Source organism: Schistocerca piceifrons, chromosome 3 (assembly GCF_021461385.2).
Source record: "Schistocerca piceifrons isolate TAMUIC-IGC-003096 chromosome 3, iqSchPice1.1, whole genome shotgun sequence".
In the NCBI taxonomy this organism is placed as follows: domain Eukaryota; kingdom Metazoa; phylum Arthropoda; class Insecta; order Orthoptera; family Acrididae; genus Schistocerca; species Schistocerca piceifrons.
Window position 1 is genome coordinate 746,801,355 of NC_060140.1, and position 26,512 is coordinate 746,827,866.

The 26,512-nt window shown below is 43.2% G+C and overlaps 1 protein-coding gene across 1 annotated transcript in view; it reads right to left on the reverse strand.

The window, feature by feature from the left end:
* The window catches only part of LOC124788048 (sodium/iodide cotransporter), a 333,961-nt gene that overhangs the window by 75,773 nt on the left and 231,676 nt on the right, over nt 1-26,512 (reverse strand). The window contains exon 3 of the mRNA XM_047255115.1: nt 13,252-13,282. The gene's annotated coding sequence lies outside the window, so the exon portion shown is untranslated. The remainder of the gene's footprint in view (nt 1-13,251; nt 13,283-26,512) is intronic.

The following is a 26,512-nucleotide window of genomic DNA, read 5'->3' on the forward strand; positions in this document are numbered from 1 at the left end:
ATGGAATGTTGTCTGTCCCTTCTGCCTTATTTGATCTGAAGTACTCCAAAGCTCTTTTAAACTCTGATTCTAATACTGGATCCTCTATCTGTTCTAAATCGACTCCTGTTTCTTCTTCTATCACATCAGACAAATCTTCCCCCTCATAGAGGCTTTCAATGTATTCTTTCCACCTATTCGTTCTCTCCTCTGCATTTAACACCGTAATTCACGTTGCTCTCTTAATGTCATCACCCTTTTTTTTTAATGTCACCGAAGGTTGTTTTGACTTTCCTATATGCTGAATCTGTCTTTCCGATAATCATTTCTTTTTCGTTGTCTTCACATTTTTCCTGCAGCCATTTCGTCTTAGCTTCCCTGCACTTCCTATTTATTTCATTCCTCGGCGACTTATATTTGTGTGTGCCTGAGTTTTCCGGAATATTTTTGTACTTCCTCCTTTCATCGATCAATTGAAGTATTTCTTTTGTTACCTATGGTTTCTTCGCAGCTACCTTCTTTGTACCTATGTTTTCCTTCCCAACTTCTGTGATGGCCCTTTTTAGAGATGTCCATTCCTCTTCAACTGTACTGCCTACTGCGGTATTCCTTATTGTTGTATCTATAGCGTTAGAGAAGTGCAACCGGATCTCTTCATTCCTTAGTACTTCCGTATCCCACTTCTTTGCTTACTGATTATTCCTGACTAATGTCTTAAACTTCATCCAGGTACTTACACCGCAGTAAAAAGAAATTTTTCATTTGTTCATTTGATTTTACTGTCTCTGATGTGGTGTTGAGACTGTATGTTCATTCGCGAGAGTAGCTGTGTTGGTGGAGCTACTTCATTCTTTCGTAAGTGCGTCAGTGTGTACTAGCAAAATGTCAGAATAGCTGTGAAAGCGATATTTCCCTAATGACAATAGTTGAAATAATACAAAGAGAGGGAAAATAAGAATAAACATAAACAGATATAAAAAATAACCGCAGTCATATGCGTACCGGAAACATTTTGTAGGACAGGACGTGTATTGTATCAGTGTTTCCTCTCGGTGGCCATTAGTTCTCTGCTGTGAATATGATGGCTGTTGTAGGCAGCGCAGCAGGTTGTTCATATACTTCACTGTACTTTAGAGATAAAATTGTTCTTGTTACTGTTTTCTGTAATCATTAGTCTTCTCTCATGTTCATTATTTACTTCTGAAGTCTCTGCCATCTACAGTAACAGCTAACGTGTCCGGCTACTAACGCGAAGTACCCCAAGCTGAGTTATCGGTGGCTACCTCAGATGTTTCTGGAACAGATTTTAATCAGACTCATGAGATCCGAGGACAAGATGCTTCAGTGAAGAAGTACTGCCAGGGACGTAGAGGTCCAGGGCGTCCGGATCTCCCTCCCCCCCCCCCCCAAAAAAAAATAAAACACGACCTAACCGCAGTGTAATGAAATAGGAAGTCATAAGAGGCTATCAAAATTTCGGTTTGAGGGCGTTGCTGCAGCGTATATGTAATACAGCTCGATTCCTATGCAGGTACATAAGCACTGACATGTCAGCAAGGGATTAGTCTGTCATTTGTATCTTTTTTTGTGTCTGCGGAGACGCGAACTATGGCGATGTTATTACCAAACGCTTCCAAACATTGCCAACATGCTGTTAGTCTTTTCTTGGCTGCTGAAGTACAGATTCTGGTAGGTATTCATAGGAGAATGAAGACTGTATGGGGCAGCATGTTTGTCGAAAACGACCGTTGGAAAATGGTGCGACAAGGGGTGCTGCTGCTTCAAGGTAATACATGTCACCATATCACAAATGCTTTAACGAAGAAGTTACGCCAATTCAAGTGGAATACACTCGAACATCCGTCCTGCAGTCCTCATCTCTCCTCATGCAATTACCCCGCCTTCGGTCCCTTAAAACAGGCCAGGGTCAAGGGTCCCTGTAGGATGGGGTTTTGCAGTGGGCAGTTGCGGAGTGCTTGACGCAGCAGGACACGGTGTTTCACCGAACGGGTATCTTCAACCTGGTTCGTCGGTGGAATTATTGTCTCCGTGCCACCGCGATTTTGCCTGAGTGGCATACCGATTCTGGACTGTACGGAAATTTTTTGATCGCCTCTTATATTTTGATTCAGTAACACAACAAAAAAGGGATATGCAAGTTTCGACATACAACGATGCTATCGATCGGTTTAACAGATTTAAATTATCGCTATATCGATGGCACTATCCGCTTTTGCCTGGCGCTTCTTTAGTCAAGGCCAAATATTGTACAATGCTGACCTTACCTGAGTTCAGTTTTTATTTTGTTAATCAGTTCAGTTCTCACTTAATTTAATGTACGTGCTTCATGTTGAGGGTTGAATAATACTTGGGCGGTTTTTTGTTCTACTGATTTTTATTTGTGTGAAGTAGTTTTCGGCTTAATAAGCCATTCTTCAGATAACTACCGGCTATTGTTTACAAGGAGCTTGTGTTCTTACGAACCAAACATTCTGGACTAAGATACAACGCACTTACATACGATCTTAAATTTTGGTATTGTCTTTGGAATTGTCAGACGGGTCTTTTGACTTTTCGTTCTGTAAAACTGTTCTTTAACATAATAAATCACATTTTATGGTTTGTCAGTGCCATTTATGACAACAATTAGAATTATTTAGAATACACATTATTACAAATTTACAATTTTTGTTATTTGTTGTGAATAGTTGCACTGGACATTAATTGTTGGTTGCACAACAGCGATGTTTTCTTTGGCGGTTACATTTTGTTATTAGAAAATTGTGCATTAATATATTCCAAATATTACATTATTACAGTTGAGTCACGTAAGAAAACCGAAGAATTTTAATGTAATGAAAGATACTTTAATAAAATTTGAGTCTGAACTCAGGAACTCGGGATGCTATTATATGATGTTGAAATTCTGAGTTGGTTTCAGATAGCTCGTAAAGTTAAATACAAGATTACAGGAGAAAGATAGCTGTCATCAAAAAATATTTGAACCCTTTAACTTTATAAGTTATTCAACACAACATTAAGACTCTTCTGCAATAGTGCACTTTATATTGGCAGCTGTGTTTCGTTAACAGTGAGGCAATACAATACGTTCGAATTTTAATTCGTTTGGTAATAGAGTGATGTTATCATATTGCAAAATAAAGAAATATTTCACTTAATTTTATTCATAGCTCTCAGTGTTTCTTCGTGTCTGTATTACTTTCGTAAAATAAAGAACAACTTCCTTCAGTAACAGTCGTAATTTTATTTCTATGTACGCTGAGGAAACGTCTTCAGATGCTTTAAAAGTCTACATCAGTTTTTTTTCCTTTCTCAGATTTAGGTTAATTCTTGTCCTGGTAGGATTACAATAGTATATTACAAAGGGGTACATTGCGAATATAAGTTTACAAAATTAGGACACATAGAAAAATAACTTTTGCAAAGGAACAGGAGGTTAGCGGCAGAAGAATACAGAGAAAATATGAAAAGAGCGGATAAGCTTTGTAGGGCAAAGAAAAGGCAGCATGAAAGGATAAGGATAGAGCAGCTGGACAAATGGGAGACGATAAAGAGATCAGAAGGTTCTATGAAAGAACAAGAGATTTGGAGAAAGGTTACCAACCTCGAGGAGTTTTCTATAAGGATAAGGACGGAAATCTAATTGGAGACGAAAGCAAAGTCCTAGAAATGTTGCAAAAGTATTGTACCGAACTGCTTGACGGGAAAGAAGGGATAAACAAGAAGGAACCGTGATTGAGAATGAAAGGGAACAGGACTCAGAATTGGAATGAGAGTTAGATGTAGAGGATCGGGAAGAGGAAGTAGTACCAGAGCTAGAGGAAGTGAAGAATGCTGTTAAGAGCCTAAAAAATAATAAAGCAGCAGGAGAAGACGGCATAGAGGCCGAATTGTTAAAATATGGGGCTAAGAAAGTGGAGGAGGCAGTCCATGAATTGATAAAGGAGGTAATGCCTAAGGACTGGAACATGGAAATTATCTGCCCGTTACATAAAAAGGCGACAAGTCAGAATGTAGCAATTATCGTGGAACCACACTCTTGAATGTAACATATAACATATTTAGTAAAATTTTAGCCTCCAGACTTGAAGGGACGATAGAAGGGATATTAGGGGACTATCAGGCTAGATTTAGGAGGAACAGATCCACGATGGATCAGATATTTTTATTAATACAAGTGCTAGAGAAGTTTTATGAGTATGACAACCAACAAGATCAGTTGTACATTGATTTTAAGCAAGCGTACGACAGCCTACATAGGAAGAACATTATACAGATCATGAAATAATTTAGAATCCCATTAAAATTGGTCAATTTAACAGAAATGACAATGAAAGCCACAGTGTGTAAAGTAAGAATAGAGCAAGAACTGTCTGGTGAATTTCGTGTACGGAGGGGCTACGACAGGGAGATGTGATCTCTACAATGTTATTTAATTTAGTTTTATGAAAGGTGATGCGGCAAATGCCGATAAATCCAGGAGGAACAATACTTAATCGTATGTTCAAGTGGCAGCATTAATGGCAAGGAATGTAAAGGCACTAAAGGGGAAGCAGCAAGAGAAGTAGGTTTAGAAGTAAACAAAACAAAGTATATGATGATGGGGGAGCCCAATATAAACGGACAAAGAAATCAGTAGTAATGAATGGGAAAGAATATGAAAGAGTGAAAACATTTAAATATTTAAGTTTTGTGATAACGGAGGACAATAAAGTAGCAGTAGAAATTCAAGAAAGGATAACGAGTGGAAATCATTGCTATTTTGCCTTTTCTGGATGTATTTAATTCCATGAATGTTAGTAGGTATATAAAAATCAAAATATACACGACCATATTAAGACCTATAGAAATATATGGATCAGAAGGCTGGGTATTGACGTTAAAGGAGGAGAACTGGTTATTGAGATGGGAAAGAAAGATGCTGAAAAGGATTTTTTGGAACAGTGAGAGAGGAAGATGGCTGGAGAGTAAGGGCAAATGCAGAACTACAAACACTTCTTGGACAGATGGATATTGTTATAAAAATTGAGCAGGGAAGAATAAGATGGGCAGGACATGTACAGAGAATGCCAGAAACTCGGAGTGCCAAGACAGTTTTCATGGGAAAACATGACGGGAGAGGGAGAAGAGGTAGACCCAGGAAAAGGTAGCTGCACGATATGGAAGAAGATCTAACGTCGATGGGAATAAGAAATTGGAGAAGGAAGGCGGTGGACTGAGAAGAATGGAGGCAGGTGATATGGGAGGCCAAGGTTCTTCAAGAACTGTAGAGCCAACCAAGGAGAAGAAGAAGAAGAAGAACTTACGTGATTTTGAAGCTCAGTATGAATAAGCACATTTATGTGCATTTATACACGTTTCTATAATGTGTAGATATGCACATAAATATGTTTACCGATACTATGCTTCAAAACCATGTGCCCACTACGGGAAACGTAAGTTTTGTACACTTATATTCACAATTTTCCAGTTTCTAATATACCATTGTAATCCTACAAGGATCAGAATCAACCTAAATCTGAGATGGAAAAAAATTGATGAACAGTGTTAAAGCACCTCAGGACGAGTCCCATGCATTGCACATTGAAGTAAAACCACGTTTGTGACTGAAGGTGGTTGTTCCTCACTTTACGAAAGAAACATTTTATTGCACATTTGGGTATTTCTTATTACATGTTACGCTTTTTAAGACAAGCTTTTCTTGCTCAATTTTATAAACGAAATATTATTTGTATGAAGGTTTTCCAAAAGCAAATTATGTACGTACAATAAATAAATAAATAAATGTGTTTTCAGAATATAATGAAAAACGTGAGCCTTTTTATTGTCCTCTTTAACAAATCAGATCCCCCTTCCTCCCCTTTGGCAAAATCCTGGCTACGTCCTTGCAGTGACACAGAACAAGTTCCCAAGATGTACTTGTTGCAGCTATGAGATGAACTATTTTGTCCAGCGTAGCTTTTATTTCATTTCGCTTATTGACAAGAAGTGAAATATCCTGAAAATATGGAACTGGTAAGTGCTTTTAAAATAGTACTACTCTACGACGCACTTAAGGATTAGAGTGACATATGGACCGAATGAGAAATACTGGGAAAGGGAGTTACAACTCCAGTTATGACATAAGAAATCATTTGGTGTACACTGGCCACAGCTAAATGCACTCGATCGAGCTGCTCTGTTGAAGAGAGAGTACTTCTGCCTACGTAGTGTACTGCTGCCTTTGGTGTGCCTGGTGGCTGGGATGTCGGCAGATCTTCCAATGGCAGTCGGCGTGACACGCGAGAGTGGGGTGGGCGAGATGCACGACATCAGTGTACAGCAAGCTCCCAGCTCCCGCTTATAAATGTGTGAATTAACCGTTTTGCGAATCATATGTGCATAGTTCAGTGATTTTTTAAACAAAAGTAAAGAGCTGAAATATCTAACAAAATAAGAACGAACATTTTTCACAATTATGCTTGTGACTCATTGTGCCCGCGCCGGGGATGATGCAGCACACTCCGCTGTTAAGTGTCTACCGAGTTTATAGCAATAAGGAACGTGATACTGCTCCTCCTCTGACAGATCTAGTGAAACATTTGTGGTTGTGAAGACGTAGATGACGAAAACATTTCTGATTGGCTAAATATCGTTTGAGCAGATAAGTGATGCGGACAGGGGTAGCGAAGAAAGTGTGTTTCGAAGAGGCAGGCAACAATTTTACACATACCGAAGCAATGAAATACTTTTATCGGGTAGCAGAATAAGGAGGACAACATTCGTTTGACGATGGCAATGTTTTGACTGTACTGACAGTTATAACCGTCGACAGTGAAAAGCTGATTGAGAAACAGGAAAAGATCGGACGATTATTTCCCAGAAGTGATATGAAACAAGTAATACGAAACTCTACGCGTTTTAAGTGTAACTCACGCTGTGGCGAATAACGCATAAATAATGCGGTGGATTTTGAAATATGATATGTAGAATCTTGTATAAATGCAGTAAATAGCGAACATTATAGAGGAGACTACTTACAACCTGCAGAGCCTTTACAGTAGAGCGACTTGAAGATCAACATACAGAAAACTAAGTTCAGGACCAACATCAAGAATGCCCCCCCCCCCCGCGCGCGCGCGCTCACACACACACACACACACACACACACACACACACACACACAAAATACCACTAGAAGCCGACCATTAGGAAATTATCAGCAAAATGTGCACCAAAGGTCTCACCACTGCAGCAGAAATATTTATTCATCAAAGTGCCTCTGTAAGAGCCTCAGACTCAGACTAAATAGCAATCAAACATTCCGTTCCGAGAGCCTTGTAATGACCAAGAAGGGTCTGCTCATGGAACTGAAGCTTAAGAAGAGGAAGGAGAAGGATGCTAGGACCCGTAAAAGGAAGACACCTACAGGATTCGGGACGACGGGGCGCTGTACCAACACCAGGAGGACATCATAAAGCATTTAAGGAAACTGCGACATCGTAAAGTACCGGGTGATCAAAAAGTCAGTATAAATTTGAAAACTTAATAAACCATGAAATAATGTAGATAGAGAGGTAAAAATTGACACACATGCTTGGAATGACATGGGGTTTTATTAGAACAAAAAAAAAACAAAGTTCACAAAATGTCCGACAGATGGTGCGTGAAAGATCTCTTGCGCGCGTCGTTTGGTGGTGATCGTGTGCTCAGCCGCCACTTTCGTCATGCTTGGCCTCCCAGGTCCCCAGACCTCAGTCCGTGTGATTATTGGCTTTGGGGTTACCTGAAATCGCAAGTGTATCGTGATCGACCGACATCTCTAGGGATGCTGAAATACAACATCCGACGCCAATGCCTCACCATAACTCCGGACATGCTTTACAGTGATGTTCACAACATTATTCCTCGACTACAGCTATTGTTGAGGAATGATGGTGGACATATTGAGCATTTCCTGTAAAGAACATTATCTTTGCTTTGTCTTACTTTGTTTTGCTAATTATTGCTATTCTGATCAGATGAAGCGCCATCTGTCGGACATTTTTTGAACTTTTGTATTTTTTTGGTTCTAATAAAACCCCGTGTCATTCCAAGCATGTGTGTCAATTTGTACCTCTCTATCTACATCATTCCGTGATTTATTCAGTTTTCAAATTTATACTGACTTTTTGATCACCCGGTATTTAAGGAAAAGGCGACTGGGCTGGGCAAAGAGCCTCCGCCCAATACGTGTATCTGTGCAAACCACGCGTCACGGGGCACACAGACTGGCCTTTCCATGCATGGTCTCCCAGACGCATGAGTCTTAGTTCACAATAGTATGCGATGATGACGGAATAAGAATGCAAAGAAAAATACATGGTGTGTCCTGCTTGCCGACAAGGTACCGTTCAGAAGTTTGTAGAGGAATTCCCACGTGGAGGTTGTTTACACTAGAACCGACGAGCAACACATAATCCAGAATGAATCGTACTCTGTGGCGGAGAGAGCATTTTTGAAACTTGATGACAGATTAAAACTCCGTCTCAGACCAGCAGTCGAACCCGGAACCTTGTCTTCCCCGTGCAGTGCTGTTACCGCCTGAGCTATCCAGGCACGAGTCACGATCCGCCTTCATAGCTCTAATTCTACCAGTACTCCTTTCCTGCTTCCGAAAGTTCGCAGAAGCTCTTCCCACACTTTTCGAGACTAACACTGCTGGAAGAAAGGATATTGCGAATAAAAGGCTTTTTCATTGCGTAGGCGTTGGTTCGAGAATGAATTTTTCACTTTAGTGCGGAGCGCTCGCCGTTTCTAAATTTCCAGACATATTAAAACTGTCTGCCGGAACTTTGGCTTTTACGGGCAATATATATACCTAATGAGGGATCTGTCAGTAAGTCTCATCACAGAAAACAGTTGTTTTGATAATTCGCTTCCATTGTAGTCCCCTATGACTTTCCACTGTCGTCTTGTACATACACTGAAGGGTACTTGTGTCTGACAATACTTTTCGCACATTATCACAGTGACAACATTTATTCTCAGAGTGATGTGTATAAATGTTTCATCTGAATAAACCACTGTCCGTTTCGTTTTTGGTTCTTCTTTCTTCCGTAAAAATGTAATGTAGTGCTCATTTCTCGAAACTATACCCCCTCCTCGACGCAGGAACCTCATTTATTCTGCACCTTTTAAAAACAAATCCTAGATTAAAAACTTTCTCAAAGCAGCCGCGAAGGCAATTTGTACGAGATAAAAGCTATCGAATTTTTGCAATGTTGGTGTTCAGTTGTATTGTTCACAACACCGCGGAAGTTATTAGACAATAACACGTTTATTCATATCGTCATCGGGTATGCACTGTGTGTACTTTATTTCTTTTTCTCTGGGAAAGACACCTGAATCCCAGTCCACTCAATAATGTGCATCTCCCGCCCTAGTTTACAGACCATCGGTTTACTCAGTTCTGTCAGTTTTGCCGTCAGCATTTCCATTCTTTTTTCCTTCTCGTCATCAAAAAATTTAATGACTTTAACAGCAAGCCGCCACGTCCATTCGGGAAGTCATCTTTCGCGATCCCTTCCTCGCTTGCACTGCGATGTAAGACCACGTGCTACGTAGAACTACAGCGTCCTTAGCCTGTCCTAGCCACACCACCGAATTAGTTGGTTTGGTATGTCAAGTGACACTACCTGCGATGTTGAAAGGCAAGCGCGAGCATACACTGATGAACCAAAACATTATGGCCACTTGCTTAAAAGCTTATTTGTCCATCTTTGGAACGAAATACATCACTTATTATGAGTATCAGGAATCCGACAGTTGGTAGGTTTGTGGAGGTATGTGGCATTAGAGGTATACACTCACGTTATGTCTCTAAATTCTCGCCGCGACGGTAGCCACACGGTCTGGCGGGTGCCTTGCCATGGTTCACGCGGCCCCCCGTCGGAGGATCGAGTCCTCACTCGGGCATGGGTATGTGTGTTGTCCTTAGTGTAAGTTAAAGTAAGATTAAATAGTTTGTCAGCCTAGCGACGAAGACATCAGCAGTTTGGTCCCATACGAACGTACCACAAATTTCAAATTTTTTGATTTCTCAAATTTTCTCGTCGTGGTCATTACGCGAGATGTATGTTGGAGGAAGTAATATGTTGTCCAACTCTTCCCAGGAAGTATTCTTTCGAAATTTAAGCAGTAAACCTCTCCGTGATGTACGACGCCTCTCTCGTAACGTCTGCTAATGGAGTATGTCGAGCATCTCGGTAAGGCTATCTCTCATTTACATAGTCGTCCTGAAGGTTCTTGCTACAAATCCCAGTGTTCTCGCCGCGCAGGGCAGCCGAGCGGTGAGGCGGGAGATAAATGCCATCCGCAATGCTAGTCATAAAAAGGAAGGAAGGAAGGAAGAAAATCAGGGCTCAATCTCCCGTCGACGTAATTAGAAACACAGCTGAGTAGCGAAGGCTGATGAAGGAAATCGGCCGTATCCTTTTAAGGAAACCATTAAGTTCAGACGATTTAAGGAAAACCGCGAGAAGCTTAAATTTGGTATTTCAACTAGCACCCTCCTCAACGCGACTCAAGTGTGTTACCACTGCGTCACTTCTCTCAGTAGTATCACTTCAAGGGCACGGGGAAAATTCAGGGGTAGGTAACCAATCAACAGAGTTACGGCCAAGATAACGTAGGTCAACGGGTTCTTGAAAGTGTGCAGAAAACAGATCGTTTCCAATTCTGTTTTTGTGTAGTTCAGTGATAAATTTTCCTTCCATTGAGTGTTGTAATCATAAATTAAAGAAACTGACGAAGTTGTTTGCTTAATTTGTTGAGTGTCTCCTACTATTCTCATGTATCCCTGGTCAAACTTTTCGTGGCATTGGAAGGTTATGTGGCAATCCTTCCCCGTCAAAAATTCTCTTATAGTTGTGAAGGAACATGTAGTGCAGCGCCGCTACGTAGTTCAAAGAGACAATACAACAAAACCTATGATCGAGACCGTCAGATAGCTGGTCTGCAACGATTTTATTAATGTTTCAGATTAAACAACTCCATCTTATAGTTGTCACTTTTGTGAGGGATACATGCCACACCTCTCTGAGGGGAGTACTATTATATGAATATAAACATGAAGTTCTGTATCATCGCAGTAAGGTAATATACTATGTATTCAGTGTTGATTGTAGTCTTTCTGCGTAAACAGGATGAGGGTAATCTCGCCTTTGCAGGCTTCTGGAGTCTTTCAGATAAATTAAATGCCTAAGATTATTAGCATGAGTCGAAACGAAGTGAAAGGAATTAATAACGGAAGAGGTGAACGGAATAATTCTGTTTAGTGTGTGTGTGTGTGTGTGTGTGTGTGTGTGTGTGTGTGTGTGTGTGTGTGTGTGTGTGTGGTGAAGAGGAGGGGACAGGGAAGAGCGGACAGCGTATCTGAAAATGAGAATGCATGCAGGAATCTAGATCTATTTGAAGGTCTGAGATGCTCGCCAAGTCGGAGTTCAGTTCAGTCAGTACTGAACATTACGGGGAACTTCTGAAACTAACATTTGAATCGGCTGGAGATACTAAACTTATTGTAATCTGTTACATGGTAATTTGGAAACGGATACGTGAGGTATATAAGAAGGGTAAAAGAACGGACCGGCAAAATTACACACCAACATCCTTAAAATCGGTTTGCTGCAGAATTCTAGAGCATATTCTGAGTTTGGATATGATAAGCTGATGGCCACGAATCAGTACGGTTTAAAAAGCATCGCTCATGTGAAACTCTGCTTGCCCTTTTCTCGCATAGTGCGAACGACAGATGAAGGGCAACATGCAGATTCCATGTTCCTGGAGTTTTGAAAAGCATTCAACACGGTGCCCCATTGCAGGCTTTAACGAAGGTGCGTGCATTCGGAATAGGCCCCCCAGATGTGTGACTGACTCGAAGACTTCTTTAGTAATGGAACCCAGTATATTGTCCTCCACCGCGAGTGTTCATCGGAGGCAGGGGTAATATCAGGAGTGCCCCAGGGAAGTGTGGTAGGACCGTTGCAATTTTCTGTATACATAAATGATCTGGCAGTTAGGGTGGACAGCAGTCTGCGGTTGTTCACTGACGATGCTGTGGTGTACAGGAAGGTGTCGAAGATAAGTGACTGTAGGTTGATAAAAGATGATCTAGACAAAACTTCCGGTTGGTGTGATGAATGGATGAATGGCAGCTGGCTCTTAAGGTAGAAAAGATGTAAGTTAATGCGGATGAGTATGAAAAACAAGCCCGTAATGTTCGGATACAGCATTATAGTGTCCTGCTTGACACGGTCGTGTCATGTAAATATCTGCGATGTGAAATGGAACGAGCATGTGAGGATTGTGGTAGGGAAGGCGAAAGGTCGACTTCGGTTTATTGGGAGAATTTTAAGAAAGTGTGGTTCATATATAAAGCAGACCGCATATAGGACGCTAGTGCGACTATTCTCAAGTACTGTTGGAGTGTCTGGGATCCGCACCAGATCGGACTGACAGAAGACATCGAAGCAATTAACAGGAGAGTTTCTAGATTTGTTACCGGTAGGTCCGATCAGCACGCAAGTGTTACGGATATGCAACGGGAGCTCAAGTGGGAATCCTTGGAGGGAAGAAGACATACATTGCGAAGAACACTACGGGGAAAATTTAGAGAACCGGTATTTGAAGCTGAATGCAGGAAGATCTTACTGCCGCCAGCATAGATTTCGCGTAGGGACCACGAAGATAAGATACGAGAAATTAGGCTTCTTACTGAGACATATGATGATGATGAGGTCCCATGTTCCGAGGAGCATAGGGAACGATGCGGGAGACCCGCACCGCCGACTAGGCAAGGTCCTAGCGGAGGTGGTTGAGGCATATAGATAGTCGTTTTTTTTCTCGCTGTATCTGTGAGTGGAACAGGAAATCAAACGACTAGTTGTGGTACAGGGTACCCTCCCCCACGCATCGTGCGGTGGCGCGCGTAGCATGTATGTAGATTTAGATGTACATATAGGTATTCTTATTCCTATAGTTGGCCATTACTGTGGTACATTCTTTGTAGGGTCCATGAGGTCATCAGAGGTAAGATCACAAAGTGTGTAGAGACATTTAGCCATGAGGGACCACGAATAAACTATGTGAACTGCTTTCCGCATGGATGCATATTGGTGAGGATGAGCACCTGAAAGTGAGTTTCTGGGAGGTCACTATTAATTGTATTTAGCTATTACCTCTCTGGAGCTATTAAGATATAAGTTATATTTAATAAACAAAAGAACTACTCACCTTTCACTAATCCGAAGCGTCCGAAGAATATCTGAAATACAAGAGAAAATTTTTAAGTAGATAAGTACACACTTATGAAAATTATCTACTGTTTAACTGTAAGGTCATCAAAAATCTGTTACCAGATCAGCTAACTCGTCTATTTCTACAGCGAAATATTTGGCACACATCCGAAAAGGGATTATTGAGCGTCCAAAGGCCAGGCTGAGTCAGCTGTCTGCTGGCAGCCAATACGACTACGTAGTCTCTTAGTTTTTCTCTTAGGTAGAGAGCAGTATGGTTACTCTAAACAAATAAACGCAGTTCTCATCTACCAAAGCGTCATGAAGTGTACAAAAACAACCAACACTTAGTACAATGTGACATTGGATATAAACTATAAAGCACTGCAGAGAAACGAGTTGTCTTATTCTACGGCAGCTTGCCAAACTCATGCGATCAATTTCTCCGTCGTATGTGCCTACAATTAGACTGACTCTCGATTAGGACGTTACGGCACTTCAAAAACACATTTCCTTCTGCCACAACTTATAGAACATAGTAACTAAGCACTGATACACGTTGCTTTCCGTCAATCTCCGAGGTAGCACGGAGCTACTACTGTAACAGGAAAGTACGCCAGAAATTACGCGTGCGTAGAAATATCTGAAAATACTAATCTAAAAGAAAATCCAAAAGAAACGCTCAGGACCTACGGTACGACACGGCGTCGTTCACTTTACTTTATTACGGGTACACCGACATTTTTTTCCACAGTAAACATCACGGGCTACTGTGAGAAAAACTTAGTGAGACTAAAATGTAACAGGAATTATCTTCCTAGTCAAGATTTCCTCTCCTAATTTCAGACCTAGTCTTATACTATAATGTCTACATCCACGGTAACTTTCTATCACGAAGGAAAACACAGTGTAGACATAAATACTGTTTCCTTTTTCTGCCTACCGACTTAGTTTAATAAAGCACAAACTCTGATGTAGGCCTATAGCGTACAATGTTTATAAGTGATCAGCATTGACGATCCTTTACTAGAATGTTACAGATGGTATCAGGTATAAATAACATGTGCAAGACCGAGTTATTGAAACTATTACGTTACTGTGGGATTCACAATGCGTTAGGCCATAAAATTACCGTTAATATTAAATAGGAAACATTTATGTTCTACAAAACTATGTGCGACATGCACAGATTTTATTTTTGCAGAAGATACAAAAGATATACACTCCTGGAAATGGAAAAAAGAACACATTGACACCGGTGTGTCAGACCCACCATACTTGCTCCGGACACTGCGAGAGGGCTGTACAAGCAATGATCACACGCACGGCACAGCGGACACACCAGGAACCGCGGTGTTGGCCGTCGAATGGCGCTAGCTGCGCAGCATTTGTGCACCGCCGCCGTCAGTGTCAGCCAGTTTGCCGTGGCATACGGAGCTCCATCGCAGTCTTTAACACTGGTAGCATGCCGCGACAGCGTGGACGTGAACCGTATGTGCAGTTGACGGACTTTGAGCGAGGGCGTATAGTGGGCATGCGGGAGGCCGGGTGGACGTACCGCCGAATTGCTCAACACGTGGGGCGTGAGGTCTCCACAGTACATCGATGTTGTCGCCAGTGGTCGGCGGAAGGTGCACGTGCCCGTCGACCTGGGACCGGACCGCAGCGACGCACGGATGCACGCCAAGACCGTAGGATCCTACGCAGTGCCGTAGGGGACCGCACCGCCACTTCCCAGCAAATTAGGGACACTGTTGCTCCTGGGGTATCGGCGAGGACCATTCGCAACCGTCTCCATGAAGCTGGGCTACGGTCCCGCACACCGTTAGGCCGTCTTCCGCTCACGCCCCAACATCGTGCAGCCCGCCTCCAGTGGTGTCGCGACAGGCGTGAATGGAGGGACGAATGGAGACGTGTCGTCTTCAGCGATGAGAGTCGCTTCTGCCTTGGTGCCAATGATGGTCGTATGCGTGTTTGGCGCCGTGCAGGTGAGCGCCACAATCAGGACTGCATACGACCGAGGCACACAGGGCCAACACCCGGCATCATGGTGTGGGGAGCGATCTCCTACACTGGCCGTACACCACTCGTGATCGTCGAGGGGACACTGAATAGTGCACGGTACATCCAAACCGTCATCGAACCCATCGTTCTACCATTCCTAGACCGGCAAGGGAACTTGCTGTTCCAACAGGACAATGCACGTCCGCATGTATCCCGTGCCACCCAACGTGCTCTAGAAGGTGTAAGTCAACTACCCTGGCCAGCAAGATCTCCGGATCTGTCCCCCATTGAGCATGTTTGGGACTGGATGAAGCGTCGTCTCACGCGGTCTGCACGTCCAGCACGAACGCTGGTCCAACTGAGGCGCCAGGTGGAAATGGCATGGCAAGCCGTTCCACAGGACTACATCCAGCATCTCTACGATCGTCTCCATGGGAGAATAGCAGCCTGCATTGCTGCGAAAGGTGGATATACACTGTACTAGTGCCGACATTGTGCATGCTCTGTTGCCTGTGTCTATGTGCCTGTGGTTCTGTCAGTGTGATCATGTGATGTATCTGACCCCAGGAATGTGTCAATAAAGTTTCCCCTTCCTGGGACAATGAATTCACGGTGTTCTTATTTCAATTTCCAGGAGTGTAGATATGTCATGTAGCGTTTACAAAGGAGAGTACTACATTTTAATGGTACGCACAAACAGCAACATTTAACTGAAAACGAGAAATTACGTTCTTAGGTGGATTTACATACACCAGCAGATGAAAAATAAAGTTGAATTTACTATTGAAATCTAACAATCATATAACTGAAACTTAATTTAATAGAGGAAAAAAAGGATAATGACTTTTGTCATTTAATAGTGATCTTTCATTCCGTGTCATATGGCCGGCCGAAGTGGCCGTGCGGTTAAAGGCGCTGCAGTCTGGAACCGCAAGACCGCTACGGTCGCAGGTTCGAATCCTGCCTCGAGCATGGATGTTTGTGATGTCCTTAGGGTAGTTAGGTTTAACTAGTTCTAAGTTCTAGGGGACTAATGACCTCAGCAGTTGAGTCCCATAGTGCTCAGAGCCATTTCCGTGTCATATGTTTATTGATTTCCAGTAATGTCATCTATTTGTTTTTCTTAACAGAACGTAAAATTTCATAATTAACATCGTATCGATGATCGTATATTAAAATATGTTGGGCAAAGGTTGAATCCGACTTTTTTGCTTTCTGGTTTCTCTCATGTTCAGACATCCTAATTGCCACAGTTTCTCCTGATTAACGAACATAGGTTTTCTCACAGCGCTTGCATGTGATGTTCTGCACACCACTCTGTGCCAAGGGTTACAGTTTGTCTTTACTGCAAGATAAAAAATTTTGACATTCTCTCGGTTTTATATATGTAGATCTGCAGTTGGGAGACCAACTTTTCAGCGAAGTTATCTGAAAATTTACCAACATATGGGATGGTTTATAGCTGCAGACAGGTTCCTGTTGGCCAGTGTACCGAAGTGGTGTAACTTCATGTACCTTCTCTTCTTGTAGTGTCTTATCGGTCAGCGCAGAGTAATAGCCATTACTGGAAGCTATAAATTTGATGGCCTATAGTTCTGCTTGAAAGGCAGATTTAGATGATGGAACAGATATGAGGCGATACAACGTCGAATGGAAAGCTGCATGTTGTGACTCTGTGGGTGTAGGGACCTCGCAGGAATTATCGCATCTGTAGCTGTGGGTTTTCTGTAAATTCTAAATAATTCAAGGTACGTAATGTTCGTCATATGGATTATTGTCTGTCGTTATGTACGTGAGGTATTTTCGCCCAGAGAGATGACATCACTTTCGGAAAGCTTTCTTTCTCTTTTGATGCTATCCCCCTCCTTTTGATCTCCTCATCTCTAAGTGAGTACATCATTCAACACCGCCTGATCTGCATTACTTATTCAAGTGTTTGTCTGACCTCACTATACACTAATTCCTCCATTCCCTTCTCTCCCCCCCCCCTTCCTATTGCTCCTTCCAGCGCTAACTCTTCCTGGATGCTTTATTGCATGTCCTGTTAACCTGTTCCTTCTTTTGGTAAGGGTGCTCCATATACGAGGTGCGATTGGAAAGTTTTAAGAATGGGCTTGTAATTGTACAATGGTGGTACCTACGTGCTACTGTGCCGCATCTCCTTCAAAATAGTCCCCTTCTGAATGAACACACCGACTCCAATGGTGTTTCCATTTTTGGAAACATTCCAGGAATTTTTTTCCCTGAAGTGTGTTAAGGACGCTCACTGTATTTGCCGGGATGTCTTCAATCGAGTCAAATCGCTTCCCTTTCAGTGAAAATTTCAGTTTAGGAAAAAGAAGTCCGCAGGGGCCAAGTCAGGGGAATATGGAGATTGTGGGAGCACAGGAATTTTGAATTTGGTCCAAAATTCAACAATGGAGAAGGCACGATCAGCCGGAGCATTGTCATGGTGTAGTATCCAACTCCTGTCTTCCCACGTGCAGGCCTTTCCTTCCGCACTTTTTCGCGCAAACGCTCAAGGACACATTTGTGGTATTCCCGGTTAATTGTCTGTCCTCCAGGGGTATATTCATGATGCACAATCCCGGAAGAATCGAAAACAAATCACCAACATTGTCTTCACCTTCGACCGACTTTGCCGTGCTTTTTTCGGCCGTGGTGAACCTGGAGTTTTCCACAGCGAAGACTACACTTTGGTTTCAGAATCATATCCGTATACCCACGATTCGTAATCTCTAATACCCTATTCAACAAATCTGGGTCATTTTTAGTCCGATTAATCAGATATTGGTACACTTCAAATCGGTATTGTTCCTGGTCACTTGACACTTTTGGAATGGAAACTCAATGCATGTTCAGATCTTCAGTAAAAATTGACTGAACTGTGTAGAAACTTAAATCAAGTTCATCAGCCATCTCCCTAATTCTAAGTCTACGATCAGATCGCACTAAGTCGCAAATTTTCACATTTTCATTCGTTTTTGAGGTGGAAGGTTGGCCAGACCGTGGTTCATCATCAGATGATTCGCTGCCATTTTTAAATCTGTTGAACCAGACAAAAACATTTGACTGGCTCATACAATTATCTCCAAAAGTTAATAGTTCGTAAGTCTCAGAAGCTGATATCCCGGTTCCAAAAGAAAATTTCACACAAACTTGTCGCTCCATTTTTACGTCCATTTTCACGCTAGGAAATTTTTGCAGTAGGGACTTTACGTTCACCATACGTCGCTTACACATGGGTAACTTACGTGAGCGACATGTATGAAGAAAACTGAACAACGTTCATGGACACATACGGAAAGGTTCAGATGGGAAGACACAGGTAATATGTGTGATGGTCCAAAATAAAGCTGCCGAGAAAATTACGACGCTTGCGATGTATTCTGAATGAAGGCGACTGAAGTAGCGCTGCGAGGCATTACGTAGTTCAAGGCGTAGTTGCCTTCTACGACTATGCAAAAAAACAAAATCTTATATACTTTAAGCAAAAAATGGTTCAAATGGCTCTGAGCCCTATGGAACTTAACTTCTGAGGTCATCAGTCCCCTAGTACTTAGAACTACTTAAACCTAACTAACCTAAGGACATCACACACACCCATGCCCGAGGCAGGACTCGAACCTGCGACCGTAGCGGTCGCCCGGTTCCAGACTGTAGCGCCTAGAACCGCTCGGTCACTCCGGCCGGCATACTTTAAGCAAGACTATACCATTTTCAGATTTAATAATGTAGTACATATTTCACTTTTTTTAGAAAGAAAAACATATCTATTTTTTATTCTAAGTGAGTTTCCTCGCTCGCTGTTGTTTCACAACCGATTTCTAAAAAACGAATCCGATGAAAAGCTTACAGTACTTACGTGTTATTCACTTCTCAGCTTCGTGATGGATCTCATCATTACATAACTCGGTATAGTTACTTAGATACTTCGACATTAAAACGTCTAAGATACGGTATTGTAAAACATGTTCACAGGCTACGCTTGCTGCGTAAACTATGTAGCTAACACTTCGAAACAATTTCATGAAGCCGCGCGGGATTAGCCGAGCAGTCTTGTGCGCTGAAGTCATGGACTTTGCGGCTGGTCCCGGCGGAGGTTCGAGTCCTCCCTCGGGCATGGATGTGTGTGTTTGTCCTTAGGATAATTTAGGTTAAGTAGTGTGTAAGCTTAGGGACTGATGACCTTAGCAGTTAAGTCCCATAAGATTTCACACACATTTGACCATTTGAACAATTTCTGAAGTTGGTGGGTAAACCATTTAGCTATCCGCCAACAGACGAGTATGCCGAAAACGCCGTGTGCCGCGACTGGCGAAATCATTGTACGCAATGCTGAATCTACCGACAGTGTGCCGTGAAACTGTAAACAGTGATATAGCGTATTAATTCAGAGGCAGCCACAATGAACATTTACATTACGTTTAGATTAACTTCAGGTTTTATGAGTATACAAGGGTCCTACGAGTTTCGAGACGAATTATGTCTGATATTGCAGTAGATAACAGTAATTTAGTTCTTTTTTTTAAATCAGTAGATGGATTCAGTTTAATTACTGCACAGCACGAGTTTCATGCAACGCCCAGCGTGGCAACAAATGTCGGTTTGTTTCTCGTTACGAACAAAATGTTTCTTAAAAAGTAGAAATTTAGGTGACCACGCGAAAGTCCGCCGCAGGTTAGTGTAGAACGATATTCGGTTTAGTGGCAAGTCATCTAGCACTTATATCTGTATACATCTATGTCCGCGTATTCTTGACCCAACTTTCCCGCCTCCTTAGCGTACCCGCGCAGCGCCCGCAGCTAGCGCCATGCAGCAGCACTAATCAGCTTCTAGAGCATTGCCTCCCCGCGTTTTCCACTGCCTGTTAATACAAGTCATTAAACTTTACATGGCACTCTAAGTGTTTGGCACTGTTCTATCGAATGGACACGCAATGTTTCAATTAACGGGAAACGAAGAGTCGTTTTCCGTTCGCTTAGGGCTGGAGTCCGAGAGTAGGACAAAAGAAACACCTTAGAAAAAAATAAGCACTTGTTAAATGAATATCAACCTCACGAAGATTACTTTCTCTTATCAAGAATTATATTACTCCCCATTTGCTTCTGTACTGATCCATTAACGCGCACGTTATAAAGAGGTTCATCTTCAAATGCGGTACACATTTGTAGCAAGGAATATCAAATAAACTATAGGCTTTTGTAATACAACGCAATGCACTCTCCGTCTTCAGGCCACAAGTGGCCCATCGGGGCCATCCGACCGCGGTGTCATCCTCAGTGAAGGATGCGGATAGGAGGGGCGTGTGGTCAGCACACCGCTCTGGCAGTCGTTGTGTTGGTTTTTTTTTTGGCCAGAGCCGCTACTATTCGGTCGAGTAGCTCCTGAATTGGCATCATGAGGCTGAGTCCACCCCTAAAAATGGCAACAGTGCATGGCAGACCGAATGGTCACCCATCCAAGTGCCAACCACGCCCGACAGCGCTTGACTTCGGTGATCTTCCGGGAACCGGTGTATCCACTGCGGCAAGGCCGTTGCCAATACAACGCAGTGAGTAGAAGAAAAATGACATTCTTAACATTTGTAAACATTTATGATCATTATAAATCATTTAAATATAAGTATAGTTACGGTTACTAATCTGTTAATCATCTCTTGACACAGGTGACACAACAACACTTCGCCGGACAATTACGGTGTCAGGACTTCGGGGTCGCTGAGGATGGCAGCAAATTGAAAGAGAGAACAGCAGGCAAAAAGTGTTCAAATGATGCCTGTTTTTAAGGAACAGTATTTGCGAGCAAGCAGCCAACAGTCCTTACTGCAGCTAGTATACTGGGGACTCATAACATACGGTCGCAGGTTCGAATCCTGCCTCGGGCATGGATGTGTGTGATGTCTTAGGTTAGTTAGGTTTAAGTAGTTCTAAGTTCCACAGTGCTCAGAGCCATTTGAACCACTTTATTTTGACTCATAACATGCAAATTTATGTAGGTTCTCTATTAATAATAAGATCGGTACAAGTGCGACCCGAGATGCCGTTCCACAATGTGTTAGTTCTTGAACTCATAAATTTGGTGACCACTGCTTTAGAGAAAATTGTTAACACTTGATTTAGAGGTGTCGCTCTAATGCAGTTGGTGACACACCGACGTTGACAGACTAAGTCTGCACGTCCACTACTAAACACTACCTGTTCACAAGTGGTTGGTCGAATGTGCAACTGTTGAAACTTCCTGGCAGACTAAAACTATGTGCCGGACCGGGACACGAACTCGGGACCGTTGCCTTTCGCGGGCAAGTGCTCTACCAACTGAGCTAACCAAGCACGACTCACGACCCGTCCTCACAGCTTTACTTCTGCCAGTACCTCGTCTCCTACCTTCTAAACTTACGGGTCGTGAGTTGTGTTTGGGTAGCTCAGTTGGTAGAGCACTTGCCCGCGAAAGGCAAAGGTCCCGAGTTCGAGTCTCGGTCCGGCACATAGTTTTAGTCTGCCAGGAACTTTCGTATCAGCGCACACTCCGCTGCAGAGTGAAAATCTCATTGTTCAACTGTTGTTTACAGTTGTTAGTAGAAGCTGCCACCGTAGTTACTGCGCTGGCGTCGCTTATACCCCAGGAATAAAAATGTGTCTCGGATGTTATTGGGCGGACGCTGTATGTAGATTTAGACTATCGAATCAGATCCCATATAAAAGTAGAAAAGTTGCACATCTCTGACGCAGCAAGAAGCTTGACGTGCGACAGCGCCGAGACGCGACACGGTAGCAGAGCGGGCGGCGAGCGCCGGCACTGACCTGCGAGGCTGGCTGGCGGGCTGTGTGTGGGCCGAGCTGGTGTCCGGCCGGCGGGCGAGTGTCGACGCCGCGTGTCCGGCGGCGGTGATATAGCGAGCCTCTGCGGGGGTGGGGTGGGGCGGCGCACGGCCGAGGCCGCCCCCAGCCGGACCGCCTTGGCCGCCCCACCGCGGTGCTGGCGGTGCACAGCGCAGTGCAAGACGCGCGCGCCTACGGCCCCAGCGTACGTCTCGAGACGACACGATTACAGTGGGGCAACAAAAGGCGTCGGGTACCTTCTAATGCCACTGAAGAGCCAAGGAAACTGGTACTCCTGCCTAATATCGTGTAGGGCCCCCGCGAGCACGCAGAAGTGCCGCAACAGGACGTGGCATGGAGTCCACTAATGCTGGAGGGAATTGACACCATGAATCCTCCAGGGCTGTCCATAAATCAGTAAGAGTATGAGGGGGTGGAGACCTCTTTTGAACAGCACGTTGCAAGGCATCACTGATGTGCTCAATAATGTTCATGTCTGGGTAGTTTGGTGGGCAGCGGAAGTATTTAAACTATGAAGAGTTTTTCTGGAGCTATCTGTAGCAATTCTGGACGTGTGGGATGTCGCATTGTCCTGCTGGAATTGCCCAAATCCGTCGGATTGCACAGTGGACATGATTGGATACGGGTGATCAGACAGGATGCTTACGTACTTGTCACCTGTCAGAGGTGTTTATAGACGTATCAGCGGTCCGATATCAGTCGAATTGCACCCCCCCCCCCAAACACACACTATTACAGAGCCTCCTCCAGCTTGAACAGTCCCCTGCTGACATGCAGGGTCCATGAATTCAGGTTCCTGATATTCACGGTACACTCGTGAAATGGTCGTACAGAAAAATCCCCTCTTCATCGCTGCCTCGGAGATGTTGTGTCCCATCGCTCGAGCGCCGACTATAACATCACGTTCAAACTCACTTGAATCTTGATAACCTGCTACTGTAGCAGCATTAACCGATCTAACAACTGCGTCAGACACTTGTTGTCGTATATAGGCCTTGCTGACCGCAGTGTCGTATTCTGCCTGTTTACATATCTCTGTATTTGAATACGCATGCCTATGTCAGTTTCTTTGACTCTTCAGTGTAGTATAGGACCCTTTTCTGGCCGGCGTAGAGCAGCAACTGGACGTGGCATGGACTCAACAAATCGTTAGAAGTCGTCTGCGGAAATATTAGGGTACGGGAAGGTGTCGCCGTTGAGTGACTAAATGCAAATTAATGCAGATGAATAAGAAAAAGAATCCTGTAATGTTTGAATACTGCATTAGTAGTGTAGCGCTTGACACAGTCACGTCGATTAAATATTTGGTCGTAACATTGCAGAGCAATATGAAGTGGGACAAGCATGTAATGGCAGTTGTGGGGAAGGCGGATAGTCGTCTTCGGTTCATTGGTAGAATTTTGGGAAGATGTGGTTCATCTGTAAAGGAGACCGCTTATAAAACACTAATACGACCTATTCTTGAGTACTGCTCGAGCGTTTGGGATCCATATCAGGTCGGATTGAGGGAGGACACAGAAGCAATTCAGAGGCGGGCTGCTAGATTTGTTATTGGTAGGTTTGATCATCACACGAGTATTACGGAAATGCTTCAGGAACTCGGGTGGGAGTCTCTAGAGGAAAGGAGGCGTTCTTTTCGTGAATCACTACTGAAGAAATTTAGAGAACCATCATTTGAGGCTGACTGCAGTACAATTTTACTGCCGCCAACTTACATTTCGCGGAAAAACCACAAAGATAAGAGAAGAGAGATTAGGGTTCGTACAGAGGCAGTCATTTTTCCCTCGTTCTGTTTGGGAGTGGAACAGGGAAAGAAGATGCTAGTTATGGTACGAGGTACCTTCCGCCACGCACCGTATGGTGGATTGCGGAATATGTATGTAGATGTAGATGTTGCCTCTATGGCCGTCCATAATAGTGAAAGTGATGCCGGTCCCAGGATTTTCTGCACGAACTGACCAATCGATTATGTTACTCAGATATTCGATTGGATTCGTGTCGAGAGATCTCGGTGGCCAGATCAATGGCGTATTGTCATCCATAAAAGTACCATCGTTGTTTTGAAACATTAAGTCCACGAATGGCTGCAAATGGTTTCCAAGTTGCAGAACATAACACATGACCTATTCCATTCGATGTAAACATAACCCACACCATTATGGAGCCACTAGCAGCTTGCATAGTGCTTTGTTGGCAACTTGGGTGCAAGACTTCGCGGAGTCTGCGCCACGCTCGAACCGTTCCACGAGCTCTTATCAAGTAAAATAAGGACTCATCGAACCAGACCACGGTTTTTCAGTCGTGTAGGGTCCAATCGATATGGACACGATCTCAAGAGAGACGCTGTAGGTGATGTCGTGTTGTTACCAAAGGCACTAGCGTCAGTCGTCTGCTGCCGTAGCCCACTAATGCCAAATTTTGCCTCGCTCCTGTCGTGCGTCCCACATTGATTTCTGCGATTATTTCACGCAGTGTTGCTTGTCTGTTAGCACTGAAAACTCTATACAAACGCCGCTGCTTACGGTCGTTAAGTGAAGGTCGTCTGCCACTGCTTTTTCCATGGTGAGAGCTAATACCTAAATTTTGGTAATCTCCGCCCACTCTTGACGCTGTGGAACTTGTAATATAGAATTTCTTAACGATTTAGCAAACAGAATGTCCCATGCATCTAGCTCCACCTACTGTATTAATTCCCGTCGTGCGGCCATAATCACGTCGGAAACGTTTTCACATGAATCACCTGAGTACAAATGGCAGCTCCGACAATGCCCAATGCAGTGCCCTTTTATACCTTGTGTACGCGATACTACCGACGTCTGTGGATGTGCGTATCGATATCCCATGATTTCTGTCATCTCAGAGTACACACGAGACAGGTAAAAACATGACGTGCACGGTACACAGCCAATCAGCGTATCTATCACCACTGGGCACACACTTCTTTTATAAAGGCTCTCTGTCCTCTCTTGAGTTAACTTCTTTAGTCCTGAGCTTAGGTTTTACGATTGAAAAATTTATTGTCGTGATCACTGCATTGTTCTGGGACAAAATGAGGTAAATACACGATAAAAAAAACTTGTGGCTCATCAGAATTTTAAAACACGCTCAAAGAGAATACGATTTTTGTTACAAAATAACTGATTGTGTGCAACACTCAGAAAATTCAAACGCCAAAAAATTATTAAAACAATGCCATTGGAATGTAAAAGTATACGTCGTTGCTGAATGTAGTTCCAGTGCAACACAGGAAAAAATATATCGCTATATTGTTGTAATGAAGTAAACGATAACTTACTCGATAGGGTGGGATTTATTAGCATGTTACGGCATGCTCTAATATAGATTCCAGTCCCTTACCAAAGCGCTACCTCGATCCGTCGCCAGCTTGTATGTAGCTTTCCGAGCATAGCAAAACTTTGTATCCTTCAGTGTGGTTTAACGCAGGTCTCCACCATAGTCAATGCTGTGTAAGTCTCTTCATCTGTGCAGAATTACTGTAATCTACATCCACACGAACTTATTTAGTCAACAGTTGCTCCCTCTACAATTAGTACCCTTCACACTTCCTTTCAGTACCGAATTACCTATTCCTCGATGCCGCCGAACGCGTGCTCCCAACATATCACTTACGCGAGTCAAGTTATTTATTAAAGTCATTTTCTTCCCACTACAATTCAGGACGTCTTCATTAGTTATGTCAACCACCCTTCAGTATTTTTCTGTAGTGCCACATCTGGAAAACTTGTATGCACCGTTAATCGTCCAGGTTTGCCATTCTTATAAGGCATCACTCTAGAATCCAGGCAAACACTTCAAGAAAAAGCTTCCTAAAAAATTTATATTATGTGTCAACATGCTTGGGTTTTTTCATAAAAGCTTTTCTTGCTCTTGCAGGGGCACGTTTTACAGCCTCTCTACATCTGCCATTGTCAGTTACTTTGCTCTCTGAATAGCAATATATCTACTAATATTGCTGTCTCATTCCCTAACCTAATTTGCTAAGAATCACCTAATTTAATTCAACTACATTCCACTACTCTTACTTTACTTTTGTTGATATTCATCTTATAACATCTTTTCAAGACAAGTCCTTTGCCTTCTCTGCCAGAAATACGCCATTGTCAAAGATCAAAGATTTTATTTCTTCTCTCTGAACTTTAATTTCCTCTCCAAATTTATCCCTGTTTTCTTTTACTACTTGCCACACGTACAGATTGATAACAAACATACACTTTCGTTCAAAAATGGTTCAAATGGCTTTGAGCACTATGGGACTTAACTTCTGAGGTCATCAGTCCCCTAGACTTAAAACTACTTAAACCTAACCAACCTAAGGACATCACACACATCCATGTCCGAGGCAGGATTCGAACCTGCGACCGTAGCAGGCGCGCGATTCCGTACTGAAGCGCC